Genomic DNA, 21,300 nt, shown 5'->3' on the forward strand with positions numbered 1-21,300 from the left:
CAAACCTAATCAAAAATGTCAAAAAGTGCATCTACAACCAGTAAAAACACAATTAAATATTTTATTTATATAAACATATTTACATATATATATATACACCAAGAGGGACCATGATTATACATTTCATGACGATGAACACATTTACATATGTGTACAGCGTATTTTTTTATTTGACCTTCGTTACACTTTAATTTATCTTCTACGTAATAGAGTTTTTAGAGTAATTAATAGAAAAGGCTTAGAGAGAAGAATGAGAAGAATGAGAAAAAAGGATGAGAAAAAAGGCAAATTAAAAAATAAGGAGATCAGGATTCAGATTAAGATTAGGAGAAATATAAGAATGGCACTTGATCTTGTCTTGAATGAATGGCATAGACTATAGCATTGTTAACCTTATGCGGGCCAATATATCTAAATTGTCTGTGACATTGCCTGTTTGTTGGTCATTTAATATACATTACCTTGTTTTTAAATTTACATGACACTCGATACTGAAAAAGATTATGAGAGATTTGCTATTATCTATACTCAGTTTGTATTCCACTTGCCTCATTGGAAATTCATGCTCTGTTTCATACTTACATATTTTTCGATAATTTTTGGGGGGAGTTAATCGACAGTCCCGTGTTTTTAGGTTGATTGATTTATATGGTCTGAGGGGACATATATTAAAGAGCATTTATTAATTAATGTGCCCTGCTATATAAGCTTTTAGGCTATCTCGATAACAAGCAATTTTTGCTTCCTACCTGAGAATATAGATGACATTTTCATATATAATCACTTGGTGTGAAATCAGCGAGTTTCTCTATATCGATGATTCTAATACCAATTCTGAAAGTACATAATATATTGTATTTGTAACATCGTATGATAAATTAGTTTGGCATATTAATACCATAAAAGTGAATATTGTCTTACTTTGTTTTAATACAGATCTTCTCAGTTCACTCAGAGACGCCTAGCGATGTTTTCGTGTTATGCCCACACCGGATATGTCTGCAATCAGAATATAATGCCTTTGAAGTTGAGTACTCCATAGGGAGAAAGAGACTTTAGCTAGATATATGCTACATAGGTTTCATATTATTATTTGCCTGCTCTTGGCTTACCGTGGGATATGTCAAGCTTCCAAAAAGTAGTTACAGCGTTTTAACGGGTAGCCATCGTTTTCTGAAATGTAATTAAATTAGAAAACTAAGTTGCCAGTAGATAAGCGTAACTTGGTCTGCATTTTTTATTTTAATAAAGCAAGAATCCTTTACGGATTTTCTTATGTATTTATTAATATAAAGATTCATTATTTTCCCAGTGGCTTATCGTATCTGTCTAGTTTTCTCCACGTATCTCGGGCTCGAAAAACGCCATCTGCCAAGAAACACACCATTAGTGGCGCTGAGGATGGACCTAAATATTCGTCCAATTGCGGATGCCATCGCTTCTCGCCCTCTCCTCTACTGGCAGTGGTTGTGGAGTACCCCTGAGCTGGTTAGCTATAGGGAAGAATTAAAGGTGGTAATGGCATCTTTAGGGGCAGGCAGCATTCCTTGGTTATCATTTGTAAGGCACTCTCTTACTCTGATTGGCATGGAGAACCTTTGGACTAATCCTGAGGTATCTTGTCCAGCCATTTCTAAGAAAATTCTGCCAAATATGATAAAAGAGCATAACCTAATGAAAGTCTTTCGTTCTGTAAATACTTCTAGCCTAACGTATGGTTTCTTGGACTTTAAGTCGCAATATACATTTGAACAGGTAATAGATGCTATTCAACCTACATTAGCGAAGAAGTTGTACCTCCAATTTAGATATGGAACCTTACCTTTACATGCAATCATAGATAGGTGGGCGGGAGGTTCTACCCGTCCTTGCCCTGGATGCCTAAGGGAGGAGGAAACTGTCCTTCATGTTATCCTCTTCTGTGCGGCATATAAGAGAATTAGACAGAAATGGATTATCCAACTCTGCAATAATTTGGGCATCAGGAATTATATCGTCTTTTTTAGGGTCTTAAAGACAGATACCGACCAGGTATATGTGGCTGCTTTAGCAAAGTTCCTGTTCTCTATGTGGACAATCCGTAGGAATTTGCTTAATAAAGTCTAGAGTTCTATCACCCGTAATATGGCTAAGCCACAGAGCTACAATTTATCTTTTTTGTGAGGAGGTGATTTTGTGCCATGCTTATGCGATGTGTAGTTTGGAGGGAAGTTTTTATTGTTTTAAACTGTTATATTTAACTTAAATCTTTTATCCTATTTTTTAAATTCCTTACCCATGGCGATGAATTTTAATGATGATATAACTGTACTGATAACAAAAATAATGTACATTATTTTCTTATATTGTAATAATTTGAAATTGTAAAATCCGTAAATGAATGTGCTTTTATGGTTATATCAAACTGCAATAAAGTTACTGAACTGATTGTTTGAAGCCCATTCACTAACCAACTCAGGGCTGGGGTTGTTGAAAGTTGGGGTAATGAAAATTCGCAATCCACGCGAGATCCTCACAACTTTTGTATATTTCTGTAGTGTAGTGGCCTCCCACCACTTATTTTGTTCCGTTTTCGAAGCCTTCCACAATTCATCCCATAGTATCTTTTTTGTAGGTGTCACTTTTACTCCACCTTCTCCTAAGCTATTCCCAGCGCTGTTATCAGCAGAGCATTGATCGAACATTTTATCTGCTGCTGCAGCACGCTTATTGCTTCTCAAACTTGCCATTATTTTTGCTTATATGAAAAAATGATACGCCATCATGCGCTACTGCTTGCTGCTGCGAGAACCAAACTCGACTTATGTTAAGCTGGATCACAAGCCTTCTGCGTAAGTTATCCGCAGGCACTTTATCACTCGTTGAAAGAAGCAGTAATTCCGTGGCTGCACCAATACTCTGAGCAGCCGCTTCCTTCCCCAGAAGCTGTGCCTCGATATCCACTTCGCGGGCAAGGACAAACAACACTAGACAAACTGCCACACTCCGCTCTTCACCAAGAACACCATATCCTCGCCGCTTATGACAGCGATCCTTAGAAAAGGGGGCGAACCTTAAAATTCAATCCACAAGCGCTGCGGCAGTCCAAAGATTTCCAATGGGTAAAACAGCTACTACAGGCTCAGGAATGCTTGCAAAGCAGTATTTTATTTCATCAAAAAATATTGGCAACTCGACACGTTTTGGGACAGCGTCCCTTGTTCACGAGTGCCGCTAGTGTACTCTCACTCATTTAAATAAAAACCACACGTGATTATTCCATGAAAAGTGAAAACAGACTGCAAAGAATAATGCTATCTTAAATCAGGAGCATAATGCGGCGAAAAGAATTTCCACAAGCTTAAATACATTTCGGCACAATTATTTCATAGTTGATATGTTACATTTTGGAGCAATAATGGAATTCAAGTTGTACTTGGACATGACATTGATATGTTGCATAAGACCCCATAATTATTAAAATGATCGTGCAAAAGAAAACAGACTGTCAAAATATTACAATCTTACATGACGGCAACGCTCGAAAGAGCATTCCACCGTCACATAAATAGAAAATTTATGCGGACAACAAAGAAATAATGTCCAAGTACAACTTGAATTCCATTATTGCTCCAAAATGTAACATATCAACTATGAAATAATTGTGCCGAAATGTATTTAAGCTTGTGGAAATTCTTTTCGCTACATTATGCTCCTGATTTAAGATAGCATTTAAATTATACAAAAAAGAAGCTGAGAACTCTGGGTAGTTCTCAAGTTTAGGTGGAAATCAGCTACTGTATAGAGCACCCTCAACACCAGTGCCACTCTAAATTTGCTCACCTCAAATGTCAAAGACTTTGATAGAAAAGCAGACATTTGACAGTTTAAATAAAACATCCAGAGTAAGAACACATGTAACAGGGGCATTCCTCTTGGGAGGTAAGGAGGTACTAAAGAGGGACTTAGAAACAAATTAACCAATGAACAAAAAACTATTTAAAAAGACATTCAAAGGAGCCAAATAAGTACATAGCCAGAAAATGGGCAAGGCGTCAAGCCCATATTCTGAATACTAATACCACCTAACAAGCGGTTCAGGTGAACAGATCAAATTTAACCAATCAGACTTTGGAAGTAAAAGAAATATACAAAGAAAGAGGAGTGAAGAAGCCTATACATACACATGGGCAATTTTACAAAACACTTATAATTTATTAAACATATACTTTTTTTAAAAAAGGTTCAAAAGAGAACCATAGCGCTCAAGGAAACTAAACAAAAACAAACAATTCACATGCCAAACAAGTGGCTAACAAACAAACATTATATGTACAAAAAAGGAACAACAAATACAAAATGATGTGTCCTTCACAGATTATGGCCACAAAAAGCGTCGACGGCGTGATAGAGATCAGAAATGAAGGGGTGGTGGATGGGGATAAGGACTGAGGCACGAAGAGTAAGTTGTGTGAGATGAGGAGTACTGCATGAGGTATGAGGTATGAGGAGCAAGAGATGAGTAGTGAAAAATGGGAAGTGAGGCATGAGCGATTAGGAGTGAAGCTGAGAAATGAAGACTAAAGAGTAAGAATACAAAACCAAGGATGAAGGGTAAGGGATGAGGAGAAAGGGATGAGAGATAAAGAGTGAGAGATTACGACAGAGGTGTGAAAGGTTATTAAGGGACAAGGGGTAATGAGTGAGGAGTAAAGGATGAAGAGTAAGAGAGGAGAAATGTAGAACAAGCAGTGAGAGAAGAGAGGTAGAGAATGAGGTAAAAAATACCCCAGCTGGAATTACCCAATTATAGACTCTCTACAATCACTACAATGATCCTTGGGTCCCGACCCAACCATACCATTGTCCATGTGAGGAAAATCTCATTAGCCATGTAATAGGGGAACTTCCTCTGTTGGGCCAGCCAAATAAAACATGTATTAGTCAACTAGTCCTGGACTTTCCTTCTGATTCATTGATTCACATTCAACTCAGGAACTCCTACCAAAACAAATAGGTACGGGCAAGATGCTATGATGAGATCGGTCACTGGTTGCCTCTGTATGGATACCAGAGCACCAGTGTTAAAGGACAATGAGGTCTTATTAACTCCTAACGCTTTTGATCTGTGCAAATTACCAGCAACCTCAGTCTCTTTACCATGGCTAATTACAACATCTCTAGGTAAAGTGGCTGTGTGGCTGGTGCTACAGTCTTTAACCAGTTTGAGTTGGCAGTTGGAGACATCCTCTGCTACTGGTATTGAACATACAACTTGCTTTTGTTGGGATAAAACACAATTGAGACCCCTTTTGATGGCCTCCAACCGCATTGTCACTGAGGAAAGTTCTTTATGCAGATAGTCTTTAATTTTCCAAAACAGGACTCCCCTCTAGTCTGGAATTATAAGGGTCAATAATGTTCGAGTCAGCATAGGGGCTAGCAGGGGCTAGAGGGGACTGAGACGTGTGCTACTGTTTAGGTCGTTTGTGGCTCAAGAAGGTCGAGATGTAACTTTCAGGCAAGCCCCTGTTGGATTAGGGGGCAAATTTGCCTCCTCATCACTGGCTTGGTTGTTACTCAACCCCAAATGGTTTACTGCACTATTTGTACCAGTTGGGCTGTATGATAAGGAGCCGCCCAAGCTTGAATCATTTGGGACTCCCAGAGACAATGTCCTCTCAGTCAGGGATATTTATGTGTAATTTATGTCCATAGCCCTCTGCAACATTTTATCGATGCAAGCAGTGTTAGTAGGAGAAGGTGCTTTCACCTGAACCTCCTGGGGTTTGCATTTGCCCATTGTAATTTGCAGTTATCAAAACATCAAGATTACAAGAAGCAGTACCCACAGATTAGCAACTAGGGTAGAGCTATACCCGAACACCTTAACAGATCCACACTATTCAGCTCTCCAATACAATAATAGAGAGCATTCACCCCAGAATCACAATGTCAGAGGGTGGTCCAAGTCTCCTCCAGGCTTTATTTTATACATTGATACCTGGGAAGGGTGAAAAAGTGAAACAATACAATGACATATCACACAGATTTTTTTACCTAAAATGGTGTGAAGACCTGGCCATGGGCTGGGGAAAAGACAGGATTGCACAAACAAAAGGATTCTATCAATGTGAAGTAGCTAAAAATATTATTTAATTCTGTGAATTGTGGGAAGATTCACTCTCTCTTAGGGTGGTAAAGAGGAGAGCACAATGTGCTTGTTAAAATACCCCTCACACACTAAAAAAATCCAATAGTGTCATGCTTCATCATTGGGGTCTTCCCGTCCCTCTACGGGGCGGGGCGTGCTACGACCTGGCGAACTACGCGGGAGCACTGATAATGTGACAAGGCTATGTGATGGTGCAAGGTGAGTTGTGTCAGTGAAGTGTAGGGACCTAATAATGTGTGGGAAAAACAAAAAGCTAAAAATCCTCTGGCTAGTGGAAAAAAACAATTTATTCACTTCCCTAGCTGGGGACGTTAAGAAGGGGGTTTTGGGGTAGAGCAAATAGCCACTACCTGGTCTACATGTTTCGTAAGCAGTCCCCTACTGCTTACTCATCAGGACCTTCTAGTGGCCCCTACTGAAAAATAGCTCAGTTGCTAAATACAGTAAGCCTGTCGTCCTAAAAACTAGCAGTAAAAAATCAACTGATAGTTTTTTGCTTCAGGGCATGAGCTGGCCCAAGGAAGCGAAATTTCTCCAAAAAAAAAAAAAAACCTATATAGGTCTTGCTGAGGCGGAATGGATGTGCCTCATGAGCTGGCAGTCGATAGGTGTCTCAATGCGGTAATAGTAGCCGCGTAAGGGTACTACCTTACTTCTATCCGTCCTGCCGCTCTGTGTAAGGTAAGGCCCTGAAGCAAAAAACTATCAGTTGATTTTTTACTGCTAGTTTTTAGGACGACAGGCTTACTGTATTTAGCAACTGAGCTATTTTTCAGTAGGGGCCACTAGAAGGTCCTGATGAGTAAGCAGTAGGGGACTGCTTACGAAACATGTAGACCAGGTAGTGGCTATTTGCTCTACCCCAAAACCCCCTTCTTAACGTCCCCAGCTAGGGAAGTGAATAAATTGTTTTTTTCCACTAGCCAGAGGATTTTTAGCTTTTTGTTTTTCCCACACATTATTAGGCCCCTACACTTCACTGACACAACTCACCTTGCACCATCACATAGCCTTGTCACATTATCAGTGCTCCCGCGTAGTTCGCCAGGTCGTAGCACGCCCCGCCTCGTAGAGGGACGGGAAGACCCCAATGATGAAGCATGACACTATTGGATTTTTTTAGTGTGTGAGGGGTATTTTAACAAGCACATTGTGCTCTCATCTTTACCACCCTAAGAGAGAGTGAATCTTCCCACAATTCACAGAATTAAATAATATTTTTAGCTACTTCACATTGATAGAATCCTTTTGTTTGTGCATATCTATTTGGAGGGTGATTCTATCAGCACCTCTCTACTTCCTCTTGTGTTTTGGAAAAGACAGGATTCCCGATAAATCTGGTACCAATGGGACAGAGCAGGTGCAGATCAGGACAGGACAGGTGCAGATCAGGACAGGACCTCAGCTAAGTGCAACACCAGCGTCACACCCCTCTCTCTCTGCTGCTAAAACTCGGACCCCGACTGGGTCATTGATTCTTCTCCCTCAGCAAGTTATCGATTCTTCTGACAGAGTGCTCGACTAGCACCTCTGCTCTCGATCTCCTTCAGCAAACGTTGGGTCAGTGGCAGGTCTGTGACAAGTCGGGCAATCTAACTGACTAAGCCTACCTTAGTTATACCATTTTCCAGGGCAATGTACCACCCCCCAGTGTTGTAAATTTGTGTATTCCCTTGATTCGATTGGTCAGAAAGGCGAGGAGAGGTCATCACGCCATACCAGTATGAGATCATTTTCATTCAATAATGTTGATCAATGTTCCCGCCCATAATTTACTTTCCCATGATTTCAATCAATCAATCAATCAATCCACTTATAAAGCACACTACATACTCATTAGGGTCTCAAGGCGCTGGGGGGGGAGGGGTGCTGCTACTGATTGAAGAGCCAGGTCTTGAGGAGTCTTCTGAAGGCCAGTAGGTCTTGGGTCTGCCGTAGTTTTGTGAGGAGGGTTTTCCAGGTCTTGGCGGCGAGGTGGGAGAAGGATCTGCTGCTGGCGGTCGTTCTTTGGATGCGAGGGACTGTGGTGAGGGCGAGGCCTGCGGATCGGAGCTGGCAGATGGGGGTTTAGAAGCTGAGCTGTCTGTTGAGGTAGGCTGGGCCGGTGTTGTGGAGAGCTTTGTACGCGTGGAGGAGGAGCTTGAAGGTGACTCTCTTGTTGATGGGGAGCCAGTGCAAGTCTCTCAAGTGGAGGGTGATGTGGCTGCAGCGGGGGATGTCGAGGATCAGGCGTGCTGAGGCGTTCTGGATGCGTTGCAGCCGTCTCAGGAGCTTGCCTGACGTTTCTGAGTAGAGGGCGTTTCCGTAGTCCAGCCTGCTGGTGACAAGGCCGTGGGTGACTGTTTTTCTCGGCGTTGACCTGCTTAGTCATGGAGAGGGTGGCGTCAAGGATGACCCCTAGGCTGCTTGGTCGGTGGATGTCGGTGCTGTTCTCAGTGTTTTCAGCCACCAGGAGTCTTCCCAGGCTGAGGGGGTGGGGCCGAGGATGAGGACCTCTGTATTCCACCAAGCATTACTGTAGCAAAATGACATACAAAATATAACAATTTATATTGTCTCTTCCTCTGGAGAGTTCACAAGGTTAGATTCCCAGGCGCATCGAAGTTAAAACTGTCATTGGCATTAGTTCAATGTCATGGCTTAAGGACTCTTGATACTTTGACTCATGCGTGGTGCAGTTTTCAAAATGGCATTACAAGTTATTCTTCAGGCCCAAATACGAGCTGATGATAAAGTCAAAGAAAGACACATTAGAATGCGAGAATAGATGAACGCACTGTATACCACTTATTTCTACTCTATTCCCATTATTTTATTTTAACTATATCATTAATAGTTAAGCAAAACGAACAAAGTTTAGTTCAGGCAGTAGCAGGTGCATAAATGCCTGAGACACGAAGTGGCCATCTTTATTACTAATGCACAGCTGCAAAGATTTCCCACCAAGCGAAAGATGCGTCACATCACGTGGATGTGGCAGACGCATGCGCAGAATAGTTCCTGAGTTTTCCGCGGCCATTTTTAGACACTCGGGTTACTGTTAGTAAAAGCACATATGTGAGCTTCCCCTAGATACTATAAATGTTGTGTGGTGCAATGATTAGTAATAAAAAACTTGTTGATTATTAAGTTATACGTTATTTAGAGAGGGCTGAATACAAGCAAGTTTCCTTACGTATGAAACCTTGCTCCATCACTTTTCTTGAAATTAATATCGGCATCACTGAAACTGAATAGGAATCACATTGTGTAGCATAGAATACTGAATGAACTGTATAACCATGTGAATGAATTGAATATGGTGAATTGTTTGTATTACACATACTGTAAAGCACATGACACTGGCAGCCAATCACAGCAGCATCCTCTGACGCCACTTTTTGGCGCAGGGAAGGTACTTTTCCAGGGCACCGTTGGGCGAGACGGATCCTGCTGAAGGCCTCGGGTGCTGCGGTCAATGTGTTCATCACATACCACAAGCTCAGCTCGCATTTATGAACGGCAGGGAAAGCCTGTAGTGTCCGTGCCCATCATCGGCACTCGGTGCGGTGCCTTAATGACCATCAGTGGCTGGAGGTGTGAGGTGGGCGTGGCCAGGCTTGCTCGACCTGTGATGCATCTTTGGCCCCTGATCCTGGTGGTGTGCCTTTTACAGCCCCTTTGACACTGTGCATGTCCTATGAGAGCTGCACTTCCAACGGCTGAGCAGGCACATCTTAAGGGTTTTGGGGCCCTGGGCCAAAAGAATTATGGGGGCCCCTGTTCGAAACAGTTTTGAATTTATGGTCCAATTTTAGCTGTTTTATGCCCTCTTTTGCCAGGTCACTGACAGCGCACATGCACACTCCTCCAAATTCCAAATGTCTTTACAGCTAATATTCATAGATAGTGACCTTTGTTTTCACTATTGTAACACAGCAGCTGTCCAATTTTAAAGCAAATAATATCTCTGACACCCTCCTATTTGTCATAAGTGAAGTCCTGTTTTAACCGGAAAAAAATAATTAAATAGAGGTTGCATGAAACATGGACACAACATTTCTCGGCAAAGTATCTGTAATAGACTCTCACACATCACTTACATTTTAAAAAATGAAGGAAAATGGTATTTCAAACAATCTGTTGATCAATTATCCAAGGTAGTCAAAGCAAGACTCTCCACAGAACAGAGCTGGCTCTATCAAGGGGCCCGCTGAAAGGCTGGGGCCCTGGGCCAGGGCCCACTTTGCCCTTGCCTTAAAACGTGTCTGCGGCTGAGAAGCACTGCAGCAGGGGTCGCAGCGCTCTCAGGTGTTCATCAGCGCCACCCACCTGAAATCTAGTCGAGTGTTGCTGCTGAGTTGTATCCTAAGCGCACAACATGAGGACAGCGTCTGCGGCCATGAGCCCAGATGCACCAGCGGTGAGAACACCAAGATACTACTCTGCGTGCCCAGCGAGGACCGCGCTCCTCTTGTCGGCAGTCGGCCCATGTACGGAGGTGGTACAAGCTACCCTCTGGATCTCTTCTGGCACCCTGGAAAGTGCTGACTGTATGAGGCTACATTGCTGCATGGTTTCCATCTTACTCCTAGCCGTGCAAGCTGTTACCACACTTCTTATAATGCCCTCAACGTAGTGTGCCTTTAAATGCTGAAAGTGATGCAGATAGACCCTTCGGCATCAGATCAGCGCTCTATAGCAAGGTGGTGCGCAATTTTCATCGGGACCTGCATCCTGGCTAAACACAGGGGGCCTCATTTATGAGGCTGTGCGTCACTTTTACGCCGCCGGTGCGTCACTTTTTGTGACGCACCAGTGGTGTAAAAAATGCGCCTTGTTGCGCCATATTTACAAAGTGATGCATTTAGGTAGATGCGTCACTTTGTTAACCCGGGCGCCACATTATACCTGCGCCAGGTATAATGTATGCAGGGAGGGGGCGTTTTGACGCAAGAAAGGGTCATGGAAGTGATGCAGTGAAATCTATAAGATTTCACTGCGCCATTTCTTGGCCGCTAATGCGCCAAAATCTTACGCCTGCTTCATGGCAGGCGTAAGACTGACGCAGGCACTAACAACATGGGACTTGCCCATGTGAAAGTACACATTGCTGGAGTTGCGTCACTTTTGTGACACACTCCAGCAATACGTCACTTTTGCGCCTACAGATACGTCAGAAATACTGACGTATCTGTAACTCCTTGCGACATGATGCGTCATATTATAAATATGACGCATCAATCATGATGCAAGGAGTGCGCACTGAGAAGTGACGCATCGCTGCTTTCACGCAGCGATGCGTCATTTCTCATAAATGAGGCCCAAGGTATGCAAAGGGGGCGTATTGACGTTAGAAAGGGTCCTAGAAGTGACGCAGTGAAATCTATGTGATTTCACTGCACCACTTCTAGGACACAAATGCGTCAATTTCCTACGCCTGCCTCACGGCAGGCGTTAGACTGACGCAGACCCTTTCACATGGGGCTTGCCCTATGTGAAAGGATACATTGCTGGAGTTGCGTCACTTTTATGACACACTCCAGCAATGCGCCACTTTTGCGCCATACAGATACGTCAGAAATACTGATGTATCTGTAACTCCTTGCGCAATGATGCGTCATACTGTAAATATGATGCATCATTGGTGGTGCAAGGAGGGCGCAGTGAAAAGTGACGTATCGTTGCTTTCACGCAGCGATGCGTCATTTCTCATAAATGAGGCCCCCAAGATTCTACTCTGCGTGCCCAGCGAGGACCGCTCTCCCCTTGTTGGCAGTCGGCCCATATACCGAGGTGGTACGAGCTACCCTCCGGATCTCTTCTGGCGCCCTGGAAAGTGCTGACTGTATGAGGCTACATTGCTGCATGATTTCCATCTTACTCCTAGCCTTGCAAGCTGTTACCACATTTCTTATAATGCCCTCAATGTAGTGTGCCTTTAAATGCTGAAAGTGATGCAGATAGACCCTTCGGCATCAGATCAGCGCTCTATAGCAAGGTGGTGCGCAATTTTCATGGGGCCTGCATCCTGGCTAAACACAGGGGTTGAGTCAGTCATCTTGCCAACCCTCCCGATTCTGGCAGGAGACCACCGATTTCAAGGCTAGTCTCCCGCCTCCTGATTTCTGCACAGAAAACCCAGATTTCCCGGTGGGCTTCCCCGGACAGGCACAGTTTATGTGTGAATTCAAGTATCCACTGCTTATTTAATATGACAGTATCGCGTCCCCATCTCTCCACTTTTAGGGTCTCATCAGTGAGATGCAATTTGAGTCCAAGTAATCTTCTCTTCCTTATTGCGACAATGGCCGACCAATCACAACTGTCACCCGGCGATATGGCCATATGAAATTCGTGCATTCGCTGCGGTGGGGAAATCTGTAATGACGCCATGTTGGTGCCTGTGCATCATACCTTCCCAGTGGCGAGTGTTTTTGATCAGTCCCCAAAGAAAATTCAGGCTTTTGGTTAGGCTGTGCTGTAGGTTCCACACGCGCATTCAGAAAAATACGGTACTCGCATGATTTATTAAATCCCAAATCAGTTAAATAATGATGAGCCAGCTGTGAAGCCCGCTTGCAATAACTGTGCTCATTACTGAACTCAAGAAGTACACATACTCACCCTTATTGGCTAGTCATGTATGTGATGCCTATATTGCCAGGTATATTATACACTAATCCTTCTGTTAATGGTGCATTTAGGGGCATATTACCAACGATTATTTATCGCTAACGAGGCTTAGCAACAAATTTTTTTAACGCTAAGCATCGCCGGAAATTATCGCAGAGATAACTTGCTATTAGCAAGGTTTATCTCAGAAGGGATAAAAATCCTCGCGCTAACTGCCAAATGAGAGATTATCGCTGGAAAACCAACGATAGTCTCTCGAAGTTTGGCGTTAGCTTGATGATAGGGGCTCACAAACTTAGCCATGATATCCACCTTCCATAGGATATCATGGCTAAGTCAGGAAAATACCAGGTGTAAAAAAAGCAGCGCTAACCGCGGTTAGCGCTGCTTTTTTTTTTATCACTAACAGGGTTAGCGAAGTCCTTGATAATAGGAGAAATGTCGCTTAACACATTTCTCCTATTATTTTTCTCTGGAACGCCCCCTTTGCATCTCATTAGAGATGCAAGGGGAAGTGTAGAGAAAAAGGGTGCTAACATGCGAATTTGCAAGTGAGCACCCTGTTGCTGATAGGGAGATAATTTTATCTCCGCTTTCTTCTCCAAAAAAGCGAAGATAAATCCCTTGATAATATGCCCCATAGTCTTTATTGGAAAGGAGACCCCAATCAGACTGCACCAAAGTATACTTTTAATGTTATACGTATCTAGGATCAATATTAATATACGTTGGTGCGATCGGATTGGGACCTCTTTTCATTGATTTATGACTACTATATTCCCTTATCATGAGGTTTAACGGATTGAACATTTTGATAGAAAGGGATTCTTAAAATGTAAGACTGTAAGATCTTTTTGAAAGAAATAGAAAGTGGTTGATCAGAAGTCACTGTACTAATTTGAAGTATTTCAGCTTTGGAGAAGCAACAGTATCACGAAACACATGTTGGCTGTGCTGATTATAGAACAATATTTTGAGGAACAATATTGCTATCACGTTTTTTAATGTGATAACTGATGTACAAAATGGAATAAATGTGTATTTATTGAAAAAAGAAAAAAAAACACCTCTTCCTGCAGGCTAGTGCACATATTTGCCACGCTCTCTGCTTGCCATGGCACTTTCTCTGTGCAATGGGCAATGCAAATAGGTCTCGCCTACAGTGTACAAGTGAGTGGATTCTGGAAAAGGGAGCTAAGCAGTGTAGTCAGCCAGGGAGCAGAGAGTCTTGAAGAAACACTGATACGGGTGAATGTTCCAGAAAAAGTGATTAGCTCTCTGCTGCTCAATAGCAACGAGGGCAAGCAGTTCTTTCAAAAATGCTCACTAGCCCAGCTAATCAGCCTTAGCGATGAGCTGGACAAGTGTAGACCACAACCCCCATTAATGAGTTCAAAAAGCACGACAGTGTTTAGAGGCTAGCAGAGTCCTTTACTGTGCACCTATTCAAGTAAATCAGCAATTTGGAAGCCGTTTTTGAGACCCTCTGAAGAAAATAAAAGTAGATGCTTTGGCACCAAAGCTAATAAAACCTGTACTGCCATGATGCCTGAGAACTATATTTGCAGCCTTGTAGTGGAATCTTGGCAGCCACTTTTGTAATGGTCCGTGGAGTGAAAAACGTTCATTGAGATCTTAATCAGCTGTTGTCCTTATTTTAGTTATAAAATGTGTACCGCGGCTCTGTGTGTTCAGAAAAGGGGTCTTTTTAAACCATACTGTTTATTTTCTGTAATGATATAAACAATGGACATTGAAACGGGTCCCTTATAGGCAAAAACATTCATTGATTTCTGAATAACGAGTGTAAAAGGGTAAAGGTAACCATGTTGTTCCTACTTGCATTTCACAAGCTTCACTTAATCTTGCATTCCCTATGTTTTTGTTTTTCAAGGATGGTGGTACTTTTTTTTCTTCCAGGCAGCATATTACTCTTGTCTAGTGCATAATTTGAATTGAGTCGCATCCAGGTGTTTATAGTGGAGCACAATTGGGTTGTAGCTGAAGGCAGTATGTGTTTCTCTGTAGGGCAGTATGGTGTTCAGTGGGGGAGAGGATGTGGAACTATGGCCAGAGCTGCCGAATTTGGAATTGTGGAACCAGTTCCAGTCTTCATGACCAGTCCCCCGGTCCACTCTCCTGAGGGAGCACATTCCTGTGCTAGACTATAGATGGCCCCGCTAGACCATAGATGTTCTGGTGTCTTAGCATCAGCAGGTGGAACCTAGTGGTGGCAAGTGTGGGTTAACCTTGAAGGCCTGTCCACCACAACTCACACTGAAGTTCACCTCTAGTCATGCGGGCAGGCCGAAGCAGCACACCTTAGAGCAACAATGTCTCTGTCCCTGAGGTCACAGGACCCTTGAGGCCAGTCCACCTCACCCATTGGTACTTCCATTGGCCTTGTTTTATCAGTATTAGTGCAGCTCACCAGGGGTCGGCAATGTAGGATTTTCACGCGCACAAACTACAGGGCATATTTACAAGCCCCTATCGCCACAACAATGTCACTTTCAGTGATGTTGTGATGGCGATAGGAGCCTTGCCTTATTTACAAGGCAGCGTTAAGCCACTTAATGTGGCTTAACGCTGCCTTGTAAATAGGGCACCCGTTCACGCTTTATTTAGCGTGAAGGGGGAGGGCAATGAGTGATGAGGTGGGGGTTCCACCGCAACAACCATTGATTCTGACGCTGCCCCTGCCCCCTATTTACAAGGGTGGCGTAAATAGGAGGCAGTGCCGAAACGAAGACCAGGGAAAACCTGGTCTTAAATAGGCAAAACGAGTAGAAATTCTTTATTTCCCCTTGTTTTTGCTGTTTCATGTGTGCTGCTTTGTGCAGCACACATAGAAACAGTGCATTGCCTATGATTGTTTATGTGCAGGACGTTCCCATTTCCTGCACATAAACAACATTTTGTTTTTTAAATTATATTTTGTAACTTTTATGTTTGCTGCATTAAGCAGCACACATAGAAGTTCCGAAACTGCACTTAAAGATTGTTTATGTGAGCAAGGGACTCACGTCTGAGCATACCCTGCCAACTTATGGCGAACAAAGCAAAACCAAAGGAACCAGGACCGGGAATCAGTTGACAGGGGGTGAGTGTTTGATTTGCTCAAACGCTCCGTCCATCATCCCCTTTTGTATCGCTTTGTTCGCCCTAAGTGTGGCAGGATATGCTCAGACGTGAGTCCCTTGCTCACTTGGCCACTGGATTCAAGATAGCCTGGCTAAGGAGGATTATGAATCCGAAACCGGTCCCAGGATGCTTGTTTCCGGTCCATGGAAGACATGGCTTGGCAGTTCGGGCTGGACTGTTCCCATTAGGCACAGGGTCAGACTGATTTGCATATAGCCATGTCTGAAATGGGGTGGCTGAGTGGGCTAAAGAATGGTGATGGATTAAACCCAGATCAGTTGACTGGGGGTGAGTGTTTGATTTGCTCAAACGCTCCATCCATCATCCCCTTTTGTATCGCTGTCACCATGACAGCAGCGTCTAGAGTGGTTGAGCACTATGGTTTGGCGCTCAGACAGGGACTGGAAGCCCAAGCTTGTTCTCAACCCAGGCTGTACAATGGCTAGCCAAACAGTCATGCACACTTGGAGAGGGCGAACACTCACCCCCTGCTCAGCCCAGCTCAACCCCCTAAAACTGCCTCAGCACGGAAAAATAAAATGATAAAAACATTGCAATATTATTTTATTTTTCCTTTTTTGCAGTGCTGAAATGCAGTGGGGCGATGCTCCTCCGCCAGAGCGAAGGACCCGCCCCTGCCAGAACTTCCATTGACCTTGGATTTGAAAATACGTGGCCATAGGTAGTGGTGCTTTTCAGGAAACACATCCGCTGTGCTAAGTAAGGGCATTTGAGTCTGTTCATAGGCCAACCCTGAAAAAGAAAAGGACGGAGGCAGATCACAGCCATCCTCCTCCGGCATCTACAAGCAAACGTTCTGATGCTGATTTGTCCAGTGTATTAGTACATGAAGTAGAAGTTGTAGGATCACCCTGTTCTGTTCCTATTTTGTGGTATTTGGTTCTAGCAGATCTACATGCTCTGCAAACGTACGGCGCTTTAAAACAGAAGTTGGCACGGGCACTGGAATACAAAAGACAAGTTTATTATTACCCCATGGGGTGGTGGTACATTCAACCAATACCCTTCGGTAATGCAAGAAGTAGCACACCGAATATCGAGCAAGTGGCTCTTTTATACCGATACAGAGGTTTGAAAAATAGGCGGTACACACATTTGAACAATTTCAGGTACATATAAGGGTATTTTTGGAGCACAGCCAACTTGTGGGAGGAGCTTAGTACTGCTGGTTAGTTTTAGGAGCATTCCTGAGCAGTGACCGATCGTTAACCTCAGGGGCCTGAGTGCGCATGTACAATCTTGACCAACACTAAAAGGTAGCCTGTTGCCGGGCAGACCAAGTGGTCATCGGGAGAGAGAAAGGACAAAAGAGCATGCTGACCACGAGGCAGTCCATTCAGTTAAAATGGAGGTTAGGAATACAAAATTTCTTTGTTAGTTAGTTGTTCATTTCTGGCAATAGCTCGTCTAGACAGAATACAAGCTGTGATACATATGGAACATAGCATAGGGCCAAATTGGATACATAGGCAGAACATAAAGAATATTCCAACAATAATACACCGGATAGTCAATATTTTCCAACCCCAGGTACTAAGCAAAGTCCAGAACCAATTTGAGAACGTCCATGTACCATTTTCGGGGTTCATTTCTGCCGCAATCTTATGTAATTTGGAAATAGCATCATATACAGAAGGTGAGTTGTCGGGAACGTATACACAGCAACTACTCCCGATAATGCGACATGCACCCCCACGATCGGCCAACATGACGTTAAGAACCATTCGATTCTGAAGCGTCACAATCCTCGTAATTTGAAGCACCTCAGTCAAGTTCGCTAGAGCAGAGGCAGTTTGGTTGGCGACAGCTTCCACAACACATGTCAGCCGCCTTATTTTCCTACTATTTAGCGCTGCTCCTACAAATGAGAATAAGCCCTTATTAAAATCAACATATTGCTGTAAGGCGGTATCTGTCTGATCAATATCGTCAAGATCTAATTCCCTTTTTTCTCTATTCAGTATAAAATCATGGTATAATACAAAATCATTGTGGTACATGGGTGGGGCAATAAAGACAGGGGGCAATAAAAAAGATATATAACATGTTCCTGACCACCCAATGGGAAGACGGTGGTTGCCCTTATCCCCACAAATGAAATACGTGTTACCTGACGTCGCAAAGGCAACATTATTTGGTGTATCAAATGCTAGTGTGGTAACGCATTCGCTGTTGCCAACTGGGATAGGACCTTTATTTGTAACACAAAGTTCGGCTCTTGCTTTAATGACTGTAATTACGAATAGGTTGGACATATTCACAGTTCTCAAATTAGTAAAAATACGAGGTGAAGATATATTGTCCAGTCGGTATTCTTCCCACTCAAATTTAGTCCCTTCTGCTTGTGGGTGACCATCTTTATCATTGTGGCAAACTTTATTAAGTCAAAAAAGTAATCCTCCTTTCGTTGGCCATCGCAAAGTGAACAAAAGGGTATACCAGGCATTGCAGGAACCGTTATGAGAAAACGGAAGAGGAATAAGAGGAGTTCCTCCTTTCTTTTGATGTCCAGGCAACATACCACACACCCAACAGTTCGAAGTGTTGGTCATATTGTGGGTGTGATGGAAAATTTTAATGAAACTGGTGTTCAGGTAAGTCTGTCTATGTCTCTCTTCATGATAGGGTAAAGTAAAATGGAAATGTTCAGATGGAGCTGGAGTGGTATGAAGCAAATACTCTCTCGCCGGGGCCATTCGCTCTACAACCCAAGCTATTATTGCTATTACCACAATCGTTGAAACAAAAATAACAGCACCGAGAATTTTCTTATTTCTTGCCATATTAGATGCCACAGTCTCGAAACAAAAATAACTAAAATAACGCTAAGACGAAAATGAGTGCTGAGCCCCGAGGTAGCCGTTGGTATCTTCTCCGAGATTCAAGACGGGTGTCTCTACACTAGACAGAACTGATCCCCCCCCTGATATTCTCGGCATCCGTTTTCACAAACCTCAAGGCGGTAACTCAACCAGTCTCGCACAAAACAGCTGCTTTTCTCGGTTGCAGATTGTACTTCGCTGCACCAGAAACTGTGTGGTCCAGGAGGGCTTCCTCAGATTCACTGGGTGGGGTGGCTGGACTCTTCTCCGCATTCAAGATGTCTTGATAATCAGACAACACAGCAGGTTTCACCAGGTCCGGAGAAACACGGCGGCAATGCGAGGAATGCACCCACCGCTTCTTGTTCGTGACTCGGACTGCTGTTCGGGTCGCTAACAACACCTGCTCTGGTCCACACCACCAAGGCTCTAGACTGCTGGATCTCTCAAACGATATGACCATTACATGGTCCCCAGGTCGGAGATTGTGAGCCTCGCCCGTAGATTTGTCAGGAAGAGCCTCTCGAACCTGTTGATGAATGGAAAGCAAATCATTTGTTAATCGTGCCAAATAATCGTTCATCATTATACATGGGACATCATGCACTGGGCTGGGTTTAGGGACTCCCCAGATATTCATTGGCCTTCCAAACACCACCTCATATGGTGTGAGACCAGATCGGGAGTGTGGCATTGATCTGATAGATAGCAATGCTAAGGGCAAGGCGTCCGGCCATTTCAAAGACGTGGATGCCACGATCTTTGCCAGCTTCAGTTTTAAAGTTGCGTTGTATCTTTCCACCAAACCTGCTGACTGCGGGTGAAACACAGCATGGAATTTTTGTTTTATCCCCAATCCTTTCAGGACATACTCCACAATCTTCCCCACAAAATGGGGCCCATTGTCGCTCCACAAAATTTTACAAACACCATATCTTGGGAAGTACTCCTTGAGCAACACCTTAGCTGTTGTCAGCGCTGTATTGTCCCTCGTAGGGTAGGCCTCTATCCATTTACTGAAGGCACATACCACCACCAGGACATACTTCAGGTTATTACAGCGCTCAAGCTGGATGTAATCCATCTGTAGTACTTCGAATGGTGCAGTCGGTGGAGCGAACCGTCCTTTAGGAGTATAAGTCCCTTTTTCAGGATTATGCTGTAAGCATACCAAGCAGGTTTGCACCACTCTTTTAGCCGTCCTGGCAATCTCAGGATGCTCCCAAACTCGTGTAAGCAATTTGGTAATTGCAAGAGCTCCAACATGTGCCAGCCCATGTGTCATTTGAACCATTGCTTGCAAATAGGCAGCAGGCAATTTCCATCTCTCCATATTCTTGCTACACCAACAGCCCTCATCATCCAACACTCCCTCTGTAGCCCAGCTTTTAAGTTCTGCTTCAGAGGCTGATTTCTCTATGTCCAGTATTTCCTCTCTGACATCGTGCCATCTCTCAGGCTGCGATTTTACCACATACATAGGAGAGGCATTCTTTAACATTGCGGTCTCTCTGGCTGTGTGATCTGCGAAAGCATTTCCTTTGCCTATTTTGTCTGTCACCTTTTTATGTGCACTGCATTTAACTATTGCTACTTGCGTTGGACATCTCAATGCATTCAGGAGATCGCGTACTAACTCTCCACGCATGATTTGCAACCCGTGCGAAGTCAAAAATCCTCGCTCCTTCCAGAGTAGGCCAAAAACGTGCGCTACTCCAAAAGCATAGCGACTGTCGGTGTAAATGTTCACGCGTAATCCAGCACTTCGCTCACAGGCTTTCGTTAGAGCTATCAGTTCAGCTGCTTGGGCCGACTTTTGTGGGATGCGGGCTGTTTCCACCACTGTCCTAAGTGTCGTTATTGCATACGCTGCGGAAGTCGTACCATCTGGCAACTTCAAGCACGACCCGTCAACCCACAGTTCCCCATCTACATCTGAAAGTGGCGTATCCTGTAAGTCAATACGGCCCTTTGTATGTTCTTCAGTTAGAAAAACACAATCATGTTGTTCTTCCACCTGAGACTCAGAAACAGGATATGGCAGTAAAGTAGCAGGGTTCAAAGTTGTGCACCTTTTCAGTGTAATATGTGGCGCCAACAGCGTTAACTCGTATCCCGTTAAACGAGCGCTAGTCAGATGCTGTGTTTTCGTTTGGTTCAATAAGGCGTCTACCGCATTGGGCACTAAGACCAATAATTTGTGCGACAAAACTATTCCCTCACTTTGTCGTATAGACACTGCTGTTGCTGCAACCGCTCGAAAACACCCAGGTAATCCTCGTGCTACTGGATCAAGTACTGCTGAGAAGTATGCACAGGGTCGCTGTTTATCTCCGTGTGTCTGCACTAAAACTGAAAATGCACATCCATCCTTCTCGTGTACATACAATGTAAAAATCTTTGTATAATCTGGCGTACCTAACACTGGTGCAGTGCAAAGAGCCTGTCTCAGATGTTCAAAAGCATTCTGACATTCATCTGTCCATTCAAGGGGAGTCGGTGTATTTTTGGACAACAAGGCTAACAAGGGTTTTATAATGTGTG

The sequence above is a fragment of the Lissotriton helveticus genome, chromosome 2_1 (assembly GCF_964261635.1).
Source record: "Lissotriton helveticus chromosome 2_1, aLisHel1.1, whole genome shotgun sequence".
NCBI lineage: Eukaryota > Metazoa > Chordata > Amphibia > Caudata > Salamandridae > Lissotriton > Lissotriton helveticus.